This window comes from Mytilus galloprovincialis, chromosome 11 (genome assembly GCF_965363235.1).
Source record: "Mytilus galloprovincialis chromosome 11, xbMytGall1.hap1.1, whole genome shotgun sequence".
In the NCBI taxonomy this organism is placed as follows: Eukaryota; Metazoa; Mollusca; class Bivalvia; order Mytilida; family Mytilidae; genus Mytilus; species Mytilus galloprovincialis.
This window is the reverse complement of record NC_134848.1, coordinates 18,463,697-18,478,033: the sequence shown is the minus strand read 5'-3', so window position 1 is coordinate 18,478,033 and position 14,337 is coordinate 18,463,697. Positions and strand designations below refer to the sequence as shown.

At 31.1% G+C, this 14,337-nt stretch overlaps 1 protein-coding gene and 1 pseudogene across 3 annotated transcripts in view; both read left to right on the top strand.

The window, feature by feature from the left end:
• The window catches only part of LOC143051785 (uncharacterized), a 43,151-nt gene that overhangs the window by 16,006 nt on the left and 12,808 nt on the right, over positions 1 to 14,337 (top strand). The gene's annotated exons all lie outside the window — the stretch shown is intronic.
• LOC143051974 (uncharacterized) lies at positions 5,872 to 6,531 on the top strand (annotated as a pseudogene).

Genomic DNA, 14,337 nt, shown 5'->3' with positions numbered 1-14,337 from the left:
TTTATTAGGGTATGACAACAAGGGAGTATGCGTATTTGTGTTTTTTTCTTTAGATACTTCTTTATTTTGTCATAAGAGATCCAATTTGTTATGGTACAGGTATACAAAACTTCATGTATGTGTTTGCAGAACAGTAGAAATACACACATGCTGCTATGCTTTATACTATAATGAATTTATTGATAACTGTTTTGTCCCTCTAGATCTTTTCCATGATTGAAAACAAAAGATATACGTTGGGTATTCACGGAACAACAATCTCATTTCATTCTAAGTAATTGAAATTCAAACAAGGAAGTTAGGTTGAAGATACCGATGTGGGATTAACAGTAATACAAACGAGAATGAATAGACATTATTAATTTATCATGTACCTTTCGTTTTGCACTCACTAAGCCGTGATTTATGTATTAACAAAAGACAAACTAATTCAGTTTTCACCCACACATAATAAATCAATAAATAATTCTAGACACATATAGATTGTAACTTTTTAAGATAGATGTTACTTCATTTAATTTTATAAGAAATCATTTTTAAAGGATAAACTGTCTTTTGTTAATAAATCAATAAATAATTCTAGACACATATAGATTGTAACTTTTTAAGATAGATATTACTTCATTTAATTTTATAAGAAATCATTTTTTAAAGGATAAACTGTCTTTTGTTAATACATAAATAACGGAATGTGTATGATTAGATTCTGAATTCACATTATAATTGAAGGCATAATTTCATAATGTGAATTCAAAATCTAATGCACTCTTTGTAACATAACAAGAATTAACATCAAACGTTGTGATTTGTTAAAATAATTGAAATTAAACAAGTTTGGGGTACGAACAATGAAATTACCCATAGTCCTTTATATTCTGAAACGAGGATTATTTATGGATTTTATTTAATATTCACTTAAATTCACAATGTCACTGCGTCGTGTAAGTCCTCAAACCTCCAATGATAGCTCAAAACTTTAATTTAATTTTAATCACTTGTAAAAAACGTGATGTTGGGAGTACGAAGTGAATGTAACGTTTTAATACAAGTAACACGTCAATTTTTCAATTTTGTAGCAAAAAGTATTCAAAAGATTTATTTGATGTTTATATCTCGGTTTTTTATTGTCGAAATAGTAGAATGTAAAAGTCGGGATAAATGTGTGTTAACAATAAACTATGAATAAATACTCAACTTTGTAATATTCTAGTACAATTGTTTTGGTACGGGATGTACAAGACTTCAGGATAGTACTTGCAGAACAATATATATATATATATATTTATATATACATGCAGTTTTACTATACTTTCATGAATGCATTGATAGAAACGATCATATTTTGGAATGAAAACAGAATGTCCATAATTGAAAACAATTGATATTGGTTGGACACGGAACAACAACCTCATTAAATTCAAAGTAATTGAAATTCAAACAAGGAAGTCGATATACCAATATGAGAATAATCGTTCTATTGTATTGTACCATATTAAACAGTAATACAGTCGAGAACGAATATACATTATAAATCTATCATTTACCTATCGTTTTGCACTAGCTCATCCCACAATATGATTTATAAACGAAAGACAATATAACCTTTTTATTGATATAGGTGATCTAATATTTATCTTTTAACATGTAACCATTTATTTTTAAAAATTGAATGGTTCTTTTCGGTTGATTGTTGTTAGACTGCAGTATCCAACTCGTAGACAGCCATTTTATTTTCTTAATTTTGAAACCATAATGCCAATAATTAACCTAGCTTTATCTGTGATAATTTAGTATTTTTTAAATTATTTACCGAACTGTTTAAATTAATGTTAAATGTTTTGATACATTTCTATTTATTTCTAATTTTTATTTTATTGAAATCTTAGAGTTTTCATACAGTTATACAGTTATCATTTGACAATTATTGATGATGGTAATTTTTAAACTTTCGATTTCCACATTTCATATTCGTTTTCACCATTCAAAGTTCAAAGGGGACACTTAGTGCTTTAATTCAATTATCTCGACCTTAGTATATACTTGACTATTGTGTCGTTTCAACACGATGTTTTAGACGTACCCACACATAACCGTACATGTGAATTTATTAACGATTTACAATTTAAACTCTTTATTGATATATGTGATTTGATGTCTTTCTAAACATGTAACAATGTATTTAAGAATTGGATGCTTCTTTACGGCCGATGGTGCTGGACCGCAGTGTCCAACTCATAGATTGAGCCATTTCATTGACTTAATGTTTGAAACCATATTGCAAATATGTACCTAGTTTTATCTGTGATAATTTAGATTTTTAAAATCGTTTACCAGCCGACCTGTTATTATTTGATGTGAAATGTTGTCTGCGAATTATTATTTTTTTTATATATTTATATTTATTTCTATTTTTTTTATTAAAACTATAGTTTTATATTTGCCAATTATTGATGATGGTAATTTTAAACATTCGATTTCCACATTACACATTCGTTTTTAACATTCAAAATTCGTAGGTGACATTCAGTGCGTTCATTGTTTTATTCCAGCTCATATATACGTATATACTTGACTATGTTTCGTTTCAACACAATAGTTAAGACGTTCCCACATATAACCATACATGTATACTTCAGACAACAAGGATACTGAACATTGTACTTCCTTTTTCAACCTTGGGAGATATAGATTTTAACAAAGATATACATAGATAGATAACTATAGTTTATTGCCAAGTCTTCATGATACAGCGTTTCAAGAACACTTCAATCTTTTGTTTAAATACATCCTTATTGTTTTTAAAGAAATGTGTCGATGATCATGGAGATTTACAGGTATTATCAATAAATAAGCAGGTTATGATAGTGTACTTTTTTATTGCACGTGTATAAAATATATAAATAAAAGTAAAATTCAGTAAATGAAAAGGATAGCACATTGTAAGGTAAGACTTGATATGTCTATTCAAAATTTAATGAAACACTTTTAATTGATTTTTACATGGGAAAGTCAAGGAGGGTCTAAATGGGGTTTACATAATAGAGATTAATGAACTAAACCACTAAAAGGCAAAACAAATAAGAATAGAAAAGGAAACAAAAAATTAGAAAGAATAGAAAAGGACAAGAAAATGAAAAATAGAGAATACTGGGATGCTAAGATATATAGTGTGAAAAAAGTCAGACAAAATATAATCAAGAAAATCGGCCTTAAACATATTCAATATTAAAGCATACAGAAATATAGACATGATTGTATTCTTTTCGGGGAAACAGTCGTCACAGACAAATTAACGTACAAAATACTTTATAAATAAATCTTTTACTGCGTAAAACTTAAAAAGTAAAATAAAAAACAGTAATTCCCTAAGCAAATGGCTTAATCGAAAGCTCAAACCCATCAAACGAATGCAAAACAACTGTCATATATGGTTTCTTGTTATTCGTGGATTAGTAAAATCATCAAAAGATTTAACAATCTCTAGCAGATAAATCTATTCAATATGGTGGTGAACGTTTGATTTTGTTGTTTTTATCCGTTGGTATATATGTTTGTAGGTATCAGCCACATATTTAGTTAAGTGTAAAATGATGTCACAAAAATCACCACTGTCAAATAGAACTTTGGATGGATCTTCACATAAACACGGTAAACACAACGATGAAGCGTCTTTTATGTCATTACATTCGCATCGACGTTCAAGTGGATTGTCAAATCAGCAACTATCAAAACAGCTTCACAACGGAACGTCCGATTTGCCTTCAAAAATACATCAAGTGCATGCTGATACGTCATCACAAAGGCAACGGCCACTTAATGGCAGACTAAAGCCTGGTAATATTATTAATCACTCTTCAAACTAAAAATCAATTACAACAATTGGCAACACTTTTAGGAATTTTGGATCTCAATGCTCTTCAACTTCGTACTTTATTTGGCTTCTTATAACTTTTTTTGGATTCGAGCGTCACTGATGAGTCTTTTGTAGACGAAACGCGCGTCTGGCGTATATATATAAAATTTAGTCCTGGTATCTATAATGAGTTTATTTACAGATGTAGTGATAACACAATGCGATATATGTGTAGTATGTGTAGAATATATTGATATTCTACTGGTATCCTGCTGCTGTTTCGAGCTAACAGTTCCATCTAAATTGCTGTTAACGTCACAGTTCATAATGGGGTATATAAACCAGTCCGTGAGGATTTCTGTTAAAACAAATTCAACGGCTGAGAGTTACAACATACATTTAAGGTCAATGTTAAAATAAGCAAGATAAAGCAATATTTTACAGCGTACAAAATATATCAATGAATTTGTACTCACTACGAAACAGTCTTTCATTTCCGTCTGTTATGGATAGATTTATTTTATATATGTCGTCACTGTATGTATATCATGTTATATGTAGATATAAGAAGATGTGCAAAGGAGAAATATATGTATATTTGAGAGAAGGTAGGGTATTATAGGTTAATATACTGCAGTAATTGCCTTTATATTAGATTTTGTTTATTCTTGGAAAAAATTTATAAATATAAAGCGATACTGTAAAAAGAAAAAATGTTATAAAAACAAATGATACATGTTAATGCTCTTTGTTAGCAAATATTTAAAATTTTTTGTCTGTTTGAAATTTTATATAATTTTATTAGACAACACAAAGGGACAATAAATTGAATCAATTTGAAAATACTTTTCCCGTGAATCGCCAAGGAACTTCAATATTAACAACGCCTAGCTCCTGGGAAAAACGTTTACATGTGAACGGACAAGGAACATTAATTCTCACCAAAAATACTCGGACACCATTTCTTCTTTCTGTTGAGGATGGAAAGGGACATTACCGAATGTTTGTGAAAATTGAAAAAGATCAAGTTTGTTTTATAAAATGTATTGGAGACAAAGATGAGGTGCTTTCATCCGTAAGGAAGAAGGAAGTGGAATTGAAGACGGCAAGATTTCATACTGGTTCAGTTATGATAGAGATAATTTAGTCCTTAAGTTTGGTAAGGGGTACCTAATGGAAGATACCACTATTCTTGTTTATGATTTTCTGAAGGGAACCAAACCACAGGAAGGAAAGAAAACAAGAGAAAATCTTCATCCATACTTCAATGCAGAGGACAAGAATTTGTAAGAAAATACGAACTTCTGGATTTTGTTAAATATGGTATGAATGTTATAATGAAACTCTAAGTAAACTTTATATATTGTCTAAAACATTTCTTAATGGAAATTGATATGGCTGATAATGCTAAGCTAAAAAGAACATATTGTATTTATTTCAAAACAAAACGTTACACGAAGTCACTCAATATTGATGAACCTAAGCGTTCATTAAGACTTATAGTAAGAACAAGACAGTCCTATATGTGCAGTACACCAAATCTGTGCTTTACTTGTTAATCGCAACATAGCTAAAGTAGTATCAAATTATTAGCAATATTCCTTGGTACTTACCTTGCAATATATGTGTTCATGTACAAAAATACATTTATGCCTGGGATATATAAAGGCAAATATGTAAAACAACAGACAATATCTTTGTTAAAACAGTGATCTTTAATTTTTAAGTCATTTTAGAATTAAGTGCCAATGGCCGATCTTTAAAAGTCTACATTAAAGATATTAAAAATATTTTATAATCGTGAGATTAAAATCTGGACCAAGTGTCATCCACTTGTTTATCTTTGAAGACCAGTAGCTGACCTGAAGATGTATTCTGTTTTGCTGTTGTGTGTTTTTTTTTTGGGGGGGGAGGGGGCATATGATTCCTTTATTTGTTTAATCACTGGAGGTAAAGAAACCAAAAATATATACATGAATATTTAAAAAAAAACGGTGAAAAAATCTAAATATTGAAAAATGACATACAGATTAATTCCTCCTTTTTCCTTTCCAGGCGGCAGATTAAGAGTTAAGGAGGAGTTGGTAGAATTTAAAAAAGAACCGTTTATTACAAATATTTCTCCATTGGTCATGGATAGCTCAAAAGTCAATATATTTTATCTCAATGAAGGCAATTATATCTCCTCAGCTAGTCTTCCTGTTGCGTGCAGAGAGTTATATGAACATATAAAAGGTTGTTGTGTAAATATTCACAAGGTGTCACTGGAGTGTTCCTGTCAGATGCGATTCGATACAGTATAGAAACCAAAGGATGCATTCTGAATACAAGATTAGATGAAAAAGCAAGTGGATTCGGAAAAAGAGATATAAAAGGGACATATCTCCGCATCACTCTTGGCCAATGTTTGGGAAAATCACGTATATGCTACAGATTCTAAGCCACTGAAAGAGTTTAGTGCAATGAAAGGTGATGTCACGTGGGTCGATCGTAACTGGTACCAGACGCATAAACCGATAAACAAGAGCAACGATTTGTGCGCTTCTATTCAATGTTATAACTATGACCTGGAGGACAAAACGCATTGGCCGTACTTTGATTACATCAGCAATAACGAAAACATGGCGGAATGCATGCCTGATTCTTTGGATGTCGTAAAATGCATGAAACTCTTGTGATGGAATACAAAGGTCACTCTAATAAGTAAGAGTGACAGCATTTCATAAAAGACAGAAGACATTCTCTCTTTTTATCCATTGCAAAACGTTTATGAAAATTAAACCATTATTGTTCACGAAAAAAAGTACTCTACCAAGTATTCTATAAACAACGCACTTAGTTGCACTTTTTTTTTAAAATTTTTTCAGTATTTACAACACTTTATGTGTTTAGATTTCAGTATATCATTTTCTTTTAGAATAAAAAATAACCCTCAGCAACAGAATACCAAAAACCTCAGCAACACACAACACATTAATTATGTACGACCATTGCATTTAAGCGTTTATATAGCTTTTATGGCGTGTTGTGCAAGTACGGCTGCATTTCTATAAAAGTTGTACAATGGGAGAGTCATTTATAATCATGTTGGATCATTGAGGAAAATGAGGAATAAGAGAATCGACAGAGTTTAACCTTGCCAATCACAAGTGTTTAATGCATACAATCTGTACAATTAAAACCATTTTTACCCCACCACAGTCCAGTATTTGATTTTAAAAATCTATATGCAATATCAATTCTTTAACTACTACATAGCCACGTCCGGTCAGAATATGGAAGTTTAATCTGATGTCTCGTGTAGAGAGATGACCAAGCTTTCTACACATTAAGGATAACTCTTTTAGGGGTCAGTAGGTAGTTTATTACAAGGCAAATCCATATCCAGTATATTCTAAATTTCATTCCGGACGGCCTCTATCACAGCACCTATCTTAGTTATTATAGCTAATCTCTTTTCGTCCTGAACATGCATAGAATATTTTACACTGGGCATTAAACTAGAAACAATCAAATAATTTAAATTGCTGTCTTTGGGGTCGGTATCTCTTGACGTTTCCTATAGTACCCATGAATGTTTAAAACAAAAGAGTATTCAAGGTTGAGAACTAACTCTACAGTAACTAGAGTCTCTAAAGAGCCTGTTTCGCACACCTTGGTCTTAGTGCATATTCAACAAAGGACATTCGCCAACATTGTTGGCAAAAAAGAATTCATGACAAAAAACTGTTTGGTTGATCTTGTATTGCTGATAATTAGGTCTTTCCACTTTTCTGTGGAAAGACCTATTGTTTTTCTTCTGATTATTTTTTTTTTTCTTCCGCCAAATTTTGTTCTTGCGATAAACATTTGTTTCGCAATATGTCGCTTAGATATTTGGTATATGATATCGAACAGTTTATGCGCTTTTGAAATTTACCCTGCGTAACCGAATCCTTTTCTTTGTAGGAGTTATCTCCCCAAACACTGTTTTCCTTGTGATCACAACTCCTTCGCAACCGTAAAAGATTACGACAAATTTATTTTATAAAATTGCTCGTTATATCCTTCGCATGATTTGTCCAATTTCAACCGAAGCAATATGAACGCTCCATATGAGAGTTATTTCCCTTTTTGTATTTGACATTTTGAAATGTATTTTAAACTGGATCACCATAAGTGATAGAGACCTAGGATCTTTTGATTTGAGGTCCTTGGTCCAAAAAAATGAAAATTAGGTAAAGGTCAAAGGTCAAGGTCATATTCTAATTTTTGAATTTGTCTTATTTTCACTCATTTTCATTAACCTTATAAGATATCGACAAATTATTTTGTATAAATTGTTAGTTGCGACATGTGGTAACTAAATAATTTTAGTTGAAAGGGTGCGTAAACAATGAATGGGAGTTTTAGCCCCTATCATATCTAGAATTATGTGTAAAGTGATATAACTTATTAACCATACATATTAGAGACCTAGGGTTTTTTGATTTGAGCTCCTCAGTTTGTGACCTTGAAATTGAAGTCAAGGTCATAGGTCAATATGACGTTCTAGATTTTGACCTTTGCTTTAAATTCATATCTATACATCATAAAGCCATATGAACTGACATTTTAGACTGATTTTTAATATTTCAATATCAAAATAGATATTAACTGGTGGAAAGACCTTCAATTGTTCTCTGAACAATTGGTTTTTAATTTAGTCTGTTTTGTTTCCCCTTATCTTCTTTAGTTGATGCTCAAAACACAAAAGAGAGTTAAAACATCCTTATTTAAGGGGCTGGGTAATCACTCATATAAAGGGTGTTAGTAGATCTTTAAAGTGTCTATTTATCTTCTAGAATGTTTATCATGAATGGCAAAACCCACACAAAATGATAAAAATCGTCATTTAAAGGTAATAACTCCAAGGAGACGTCGGACGATAATCTCTATATTGTCCTAATTGCATATCTTGTCTTGATGATAATTTTTGCTTGTCTAAGTTTCTATCTATCTATTGTAAAAAATTTTGACATAAGTCAAACAATTGGCAAAAACCATCATCAAAGGGCAATAACTCTAATGAGGAGTCAGCTGACAATTTCGACAATCAAACTTATTTGTAGAACTTGTCTTGCTGATCATTTTTGCATTTTTATCTTGAAAACAATCTATTATAGTTTTCAAGATAATAGGCAAAAATGAAAAACAAATGGTAAAATTAGTCATTTAAGGACAATAACTCCTATAAGAAGTCGTCTGACAATTTTGACGTACATGGACAATTGGTAGAGCTGCACATTTTAAACACTTTTGCTTCCTGTCAGATTTTCTCTAATCATAGCAGTTTTCAAGATAATAGACACAACTTGCATTGTACCACTATGTTCAATATTTAGCTATGGCAGCTATGTTGGTTGACAAGCGGGGACATCGAACACATTTGTTTAACAAAATACCCATTTGGCCAAGTTTGACTGAATTTGTCCATGAAGGTTCAGAGGAGAAGATTTTTGTAAAGAGTACCAAAATTTACAAAAAATTGTTAAAAATTTAAAATAAAAGGTAATAACTCCTTAAGAGGTCAGTTTGGTCATTTAAATTATTAGTTTATCTTACTTTGCTGAACAGATATATCGATAATATTTTTCAAGGTAACAACCAAAAACTGCAACATTTCCTTAAAATCACTTATACAGGAGCAGCAACCTAACAACGGGTTGTCTAACTCGTTTCAAAATTTTAGGGCAGATGGATCTAAACCGGATGAACATTTCTACTCCATATCAGATTTACCCTAAAAGCTTTAATTTCAGAGTTTAGGCTAACAACTGCATTTTACCCCTTTGTACTATTTTAGCTATGGCGGTCATGTTGGTTAGTTGGCGGGGTCGTTGAACACATTTTAAACTTCATACCACATTAATGATTGTAGACAAGTTAATTTTGGACCAGTAGTTTCAGAGTAGAAGATTTTGACAAAAGTTAATGAACAACAACGACGGATGACGACAACGGCGACGGACAACGGACGCCAAGTGATGAGAAGAGCTCACTTGGCCTATAGGTCCAGGTGGGCTAAAAATGAATAACTTTTGAAGTATAGTATGATTGCTGGGTGAGTGCTTTGCGCTGCATCAGCACAAAGCTGCAATATCTCTGACAGAGCTTTATCAAATATTTAAACAAAAGACAGTACATTTGTACATGCTTTTAATATCAGACAAAAGATCTTATCAATTACCAAAACTTATTTACAAACCACATTCACAGATAATAAATCTAGTGTGACAGATACGACATCTAAAAATAACACAAGGATCTTTTCTGCATGTATAATATTATTTAAAGTTTTGCTTATATTTCTTGCAATCGTTTGTACATTTTTACGCTAAATCATGGCCCCGAAGTTTATTGCAAACAATAAAAGCAATTATTGAGATCACGCATTTATCAAAAAAATATTGATTGTTTACTATTGTCCAGAGGTCAACTTCCTTTAAAAATTAATAAACATTTGCGGGCTGTTGATATGAAAAAGAATAAAGAATGGAAACTGAAAATGTGCCGAAGAAATAACTTGATAAAAGAGCAGAAATCAGCCTCAGACCCGCAATAAGTGTTCAACGTAGCTAAAAAATCAAGCACCCAGAGGAAGATAAAGATGGCCGCTAAACAATATTGTATGGTAGTTGGGCTAAATTGCCACTAAGCACTTTAGATAAAGGTCGTGTAGAGGTTTCTTATATTAATAATAATATCAATAGTATCTGCCAACAACGATAATATTTCAATTATTGAAACTATTAGATGGAAACTTTTAAATGACCTTCATGGAAAGAGTGTCGAGGGAAACTTATCAACGCAAGTCGAAAACTACATGAATAAGTAATTATACGAATCAGATGTCAATATCTGCTCGATTCATAATTTGTAAAGTCAAACATGATAGTTTGAAGATATAAATAATCAATGAGGAATAATCTCATATAAAACGTAAAACTTAGTATTGACACAGAAACAACTTTAAAGCCAACAATATCAATAGAAATATAAACAGATATAAAAATGGTGAAATTTCTAACTTTATTTGTGGAAATGGTTGTTTTAATCTGTTTATCAGCTTGGAATAAAACAGACAGCGCTATTTCATTTAAGGATGACACTAACAATGATATATCATTTAAGAATGAAACATTTTGTAACACGTCTTTGGAATCGATTGGATCCATATCAGGTAATATAACTCTGAATGTTATTTTATAAATAAAGGCAACAGTAGTATACCGCTGTTCAAAACTCGTAAATCTATGTACAAAAACCAAAATCGGGGTAACAAACTAAAACTGAGGGAAACGCATTAAATATAAGAGGAGAACAAAATAAAATTGTTCACTTGTTTTCCTAGTAAATTATAATGTTTTGAGCTATAAGACAATAAGAAAATTTCAAAAACTTGATTGAACACTGATGAACTCTTGAAAAAATAAGATACTTTGAGTTATCAAACACATGATTGATTGATTGTTGGTTGCTTAACGTCCAGTGGCAAATATTTCATGCATATTCAGGACGAGAACAAGTTCACAATAAATACAAAAGGTAGGTCGATACGATAGAGGCCATCTGGGATGATGGTCGGGGAAATTTCGACTGCCACTGGAAAATGAGGGTATCTTGGATAGGGACAGAAATTTTGCCTTGCAACAGGCCACCTACGGACCCCTCAAAAGAGTTGTTGCAAGGGTTCTTAACGTGCAAAGAGCGTGGCACTCTCTTTACACGAGGCATCGGATTTAACGTCCCCCTTCTGACCGGACGTGACTGCGAACTTGATACATCCCGCACAGCCAAACGGACGCCCCACTTCGGCAAGCGTTTTACTGCCGGTCGGGAGAAGACCAAGTGACCATATTTCTATACCCCAGTCACCCTTGGGGGTAGTTATCAAACACAAGTAATTTGTCATATTTATTTACTCAAATTATAAATTTAATCACCTTCATTATTAATTAAAGCTAATTATTATTAGTAACATTCAAGTAAGTAATTTCAGTTATTCCAAGTAAGATTTCAATTAATTCCATGTAATACATTTAGAAATTATAAGTATTATTTTTAGTAATAAAAAGATTAGTATAATTTTAGTAATGATAAGTATTGATTTTAGTAATTAAAAGTATTACTTTTAGTAATTAAAAGTATTACTTTTAGTTATTCTCATTATTATATTTTGTGATTATAAGTATCATTTCAAGTAATTATAAGTATCATTTCAAGTAATTATAAGTATCATTTCAAGTAATTATAAGTATTATTTTTAGTAATATTCAGTATTATTTTCTCTCTCTCTTGAAAAGTTGACCGTAGATTGTTATTTCCTATTCTGATTATATCGTTTATGATCCTATATCACTGTCAATTAAGCTAAAATTAAATGTTTTAGATACCATAAAGTTTTCATATAAGGGGTGTCTAAATAAAAATCCATAGAAATTGTTTTTTAATTTGTCAAAATGTAGATTATATCATGCTTTTCGAAAAAAAGATTAAAAAAAGAATGGGTCCCGGGCCAGTATTCAAGCTACAAGTAGTGCAAATATGACAGATTTTGTATAGATTATGCATGAGCAATCCAGATTTCTGCCATAATACGAAAACTACACAATAGAATATTAAGATAAAATATGTGAAGATAGCTCTAATATTATGCTTTCAGATAAGAAAAGGGAAAAAAATTGGGAATACGGGACTCGTTTTCTTGCTACTTAATAAAATAGGTAAATTCCTAACACATTCTAAGGTAAAAGTAACTTTATCTGAATTATCTGCCCTTATATTTGAGTTGCCTCCATTATGTGGCAAAGTTGAAAAAAAATTGAATAAAACAAAAATATTCTATGATAAAACATGTCGTTTTCTGTATTAAAATAAAAATTCTAACACATAAATTACCTACTACTCTCGAAATTTGCACATTTTATTAAAGGTTATACCGATTGTTTTCTGGTATTTAAAAATCCAAGTTGGAGGAAGACACCCTATCTACCTTACTAAGCTTTTAGTAATTGCGTTAAAACTTAATTTTGTTTTCTTTTTGATACTTGTTTTGTTACTAAATACTGTTCTATTGAGTCAAGTAATCACCTACTGATTTCACAATTTGTTGTTCAAACACTCATTTAGCAAAGTGAATGACATTTAAGAACTGTATAAACTAAACATTGAACAGGGGCAACTATATATTAATATTTCCGTATCGATTTAACCATTAATAAAACCCTGATTGAAAGATTATCAATACACCGTTTATTACTCTTGACGACAACTGCGTGAATTCATAATGAATTAATAGGAAAGTGTTAATTTCTCTAAAAGAAATGTACACGAAAAATGATGTAAAAGTTTTATACGGATTTTGTGTCTGATAAAACAGGCATATACAAACTGCGTAAAGGGGGCAATATCCATGGATAGGTCGTTGTACAAAATTGTACAATTTGTTCCTGTGTGCAGTGCTAAAAGATTTCAAATACGCGGAAACGATAAAACACCAATACATAATCAGAATAGAACTAATAGGTCTAAGAAAGTGGCAGAATATATTGCTTCTAACTTTTAATTAAAATATATGTAAATTAGATAAAGAGCTCAACAATTTGACGTATCGATCGAGCACAAATATGTAAGGAAAACAAATTAGGAAACAAAAACAAAAACGTTACTAGATAACGTAGTCTTGCTAAAGGAATATTATGATACCGGTTTGAAATACACTTTTAAACTTTTCACAAAATCTTACATAACTATACTGCTTCAATTGAACGTGTTGCATGTAATGATTGGCTTTCATTACAACAATCGTTATTGATTTCTATGAAGCTTGTATTATGATTTAAACCAGGTCGATCATAGCAGGCAAAAATACTGACATCCGTCCGTTTTTTTTATCAATTTGGCAATGTTTCAGGGTAAGACAATAGATTTTTGCTATCGACTATCACATGGAGCTTTATTCACGATGGCTTTTTTTTAGTATCAAGATTAAAGCTCGATTAACTTTTAAGTAATCAACGATAATTCCATCAAGTTTTATACCCGACTTTATTACTGTGCCATACTAAATTGTTATTCCTGAATATTGTAATAGAATCTACTTGTTATACATGCTTTTTCTATTTACAGAATATAAAAATCAGACAGCCTGTGAATTTACAAATCTGAGAAAGATTGTAGAGCAATCTTCTCGAGGAATGTTATACCCTCTACATAAATCAAAGGAATTGGTTTTGATTAAATTTAACGATTCAAATTTGATTGCAATAGAAATCAGAAGTAAATGTTTACATAAATTAGGAGATGTTTTCTTCCGATGGCTCTCAGTCCACGATATACAAAACTTGTTTGGTAACTGCACAAACGAAGTTTTATTTAGAAAATTGTTCTGTGATCAGATAGTAACTTACAACATCAGTTATAATGAACACGAAATATTTCCGTATTTTTCCAATGTAGGGCTA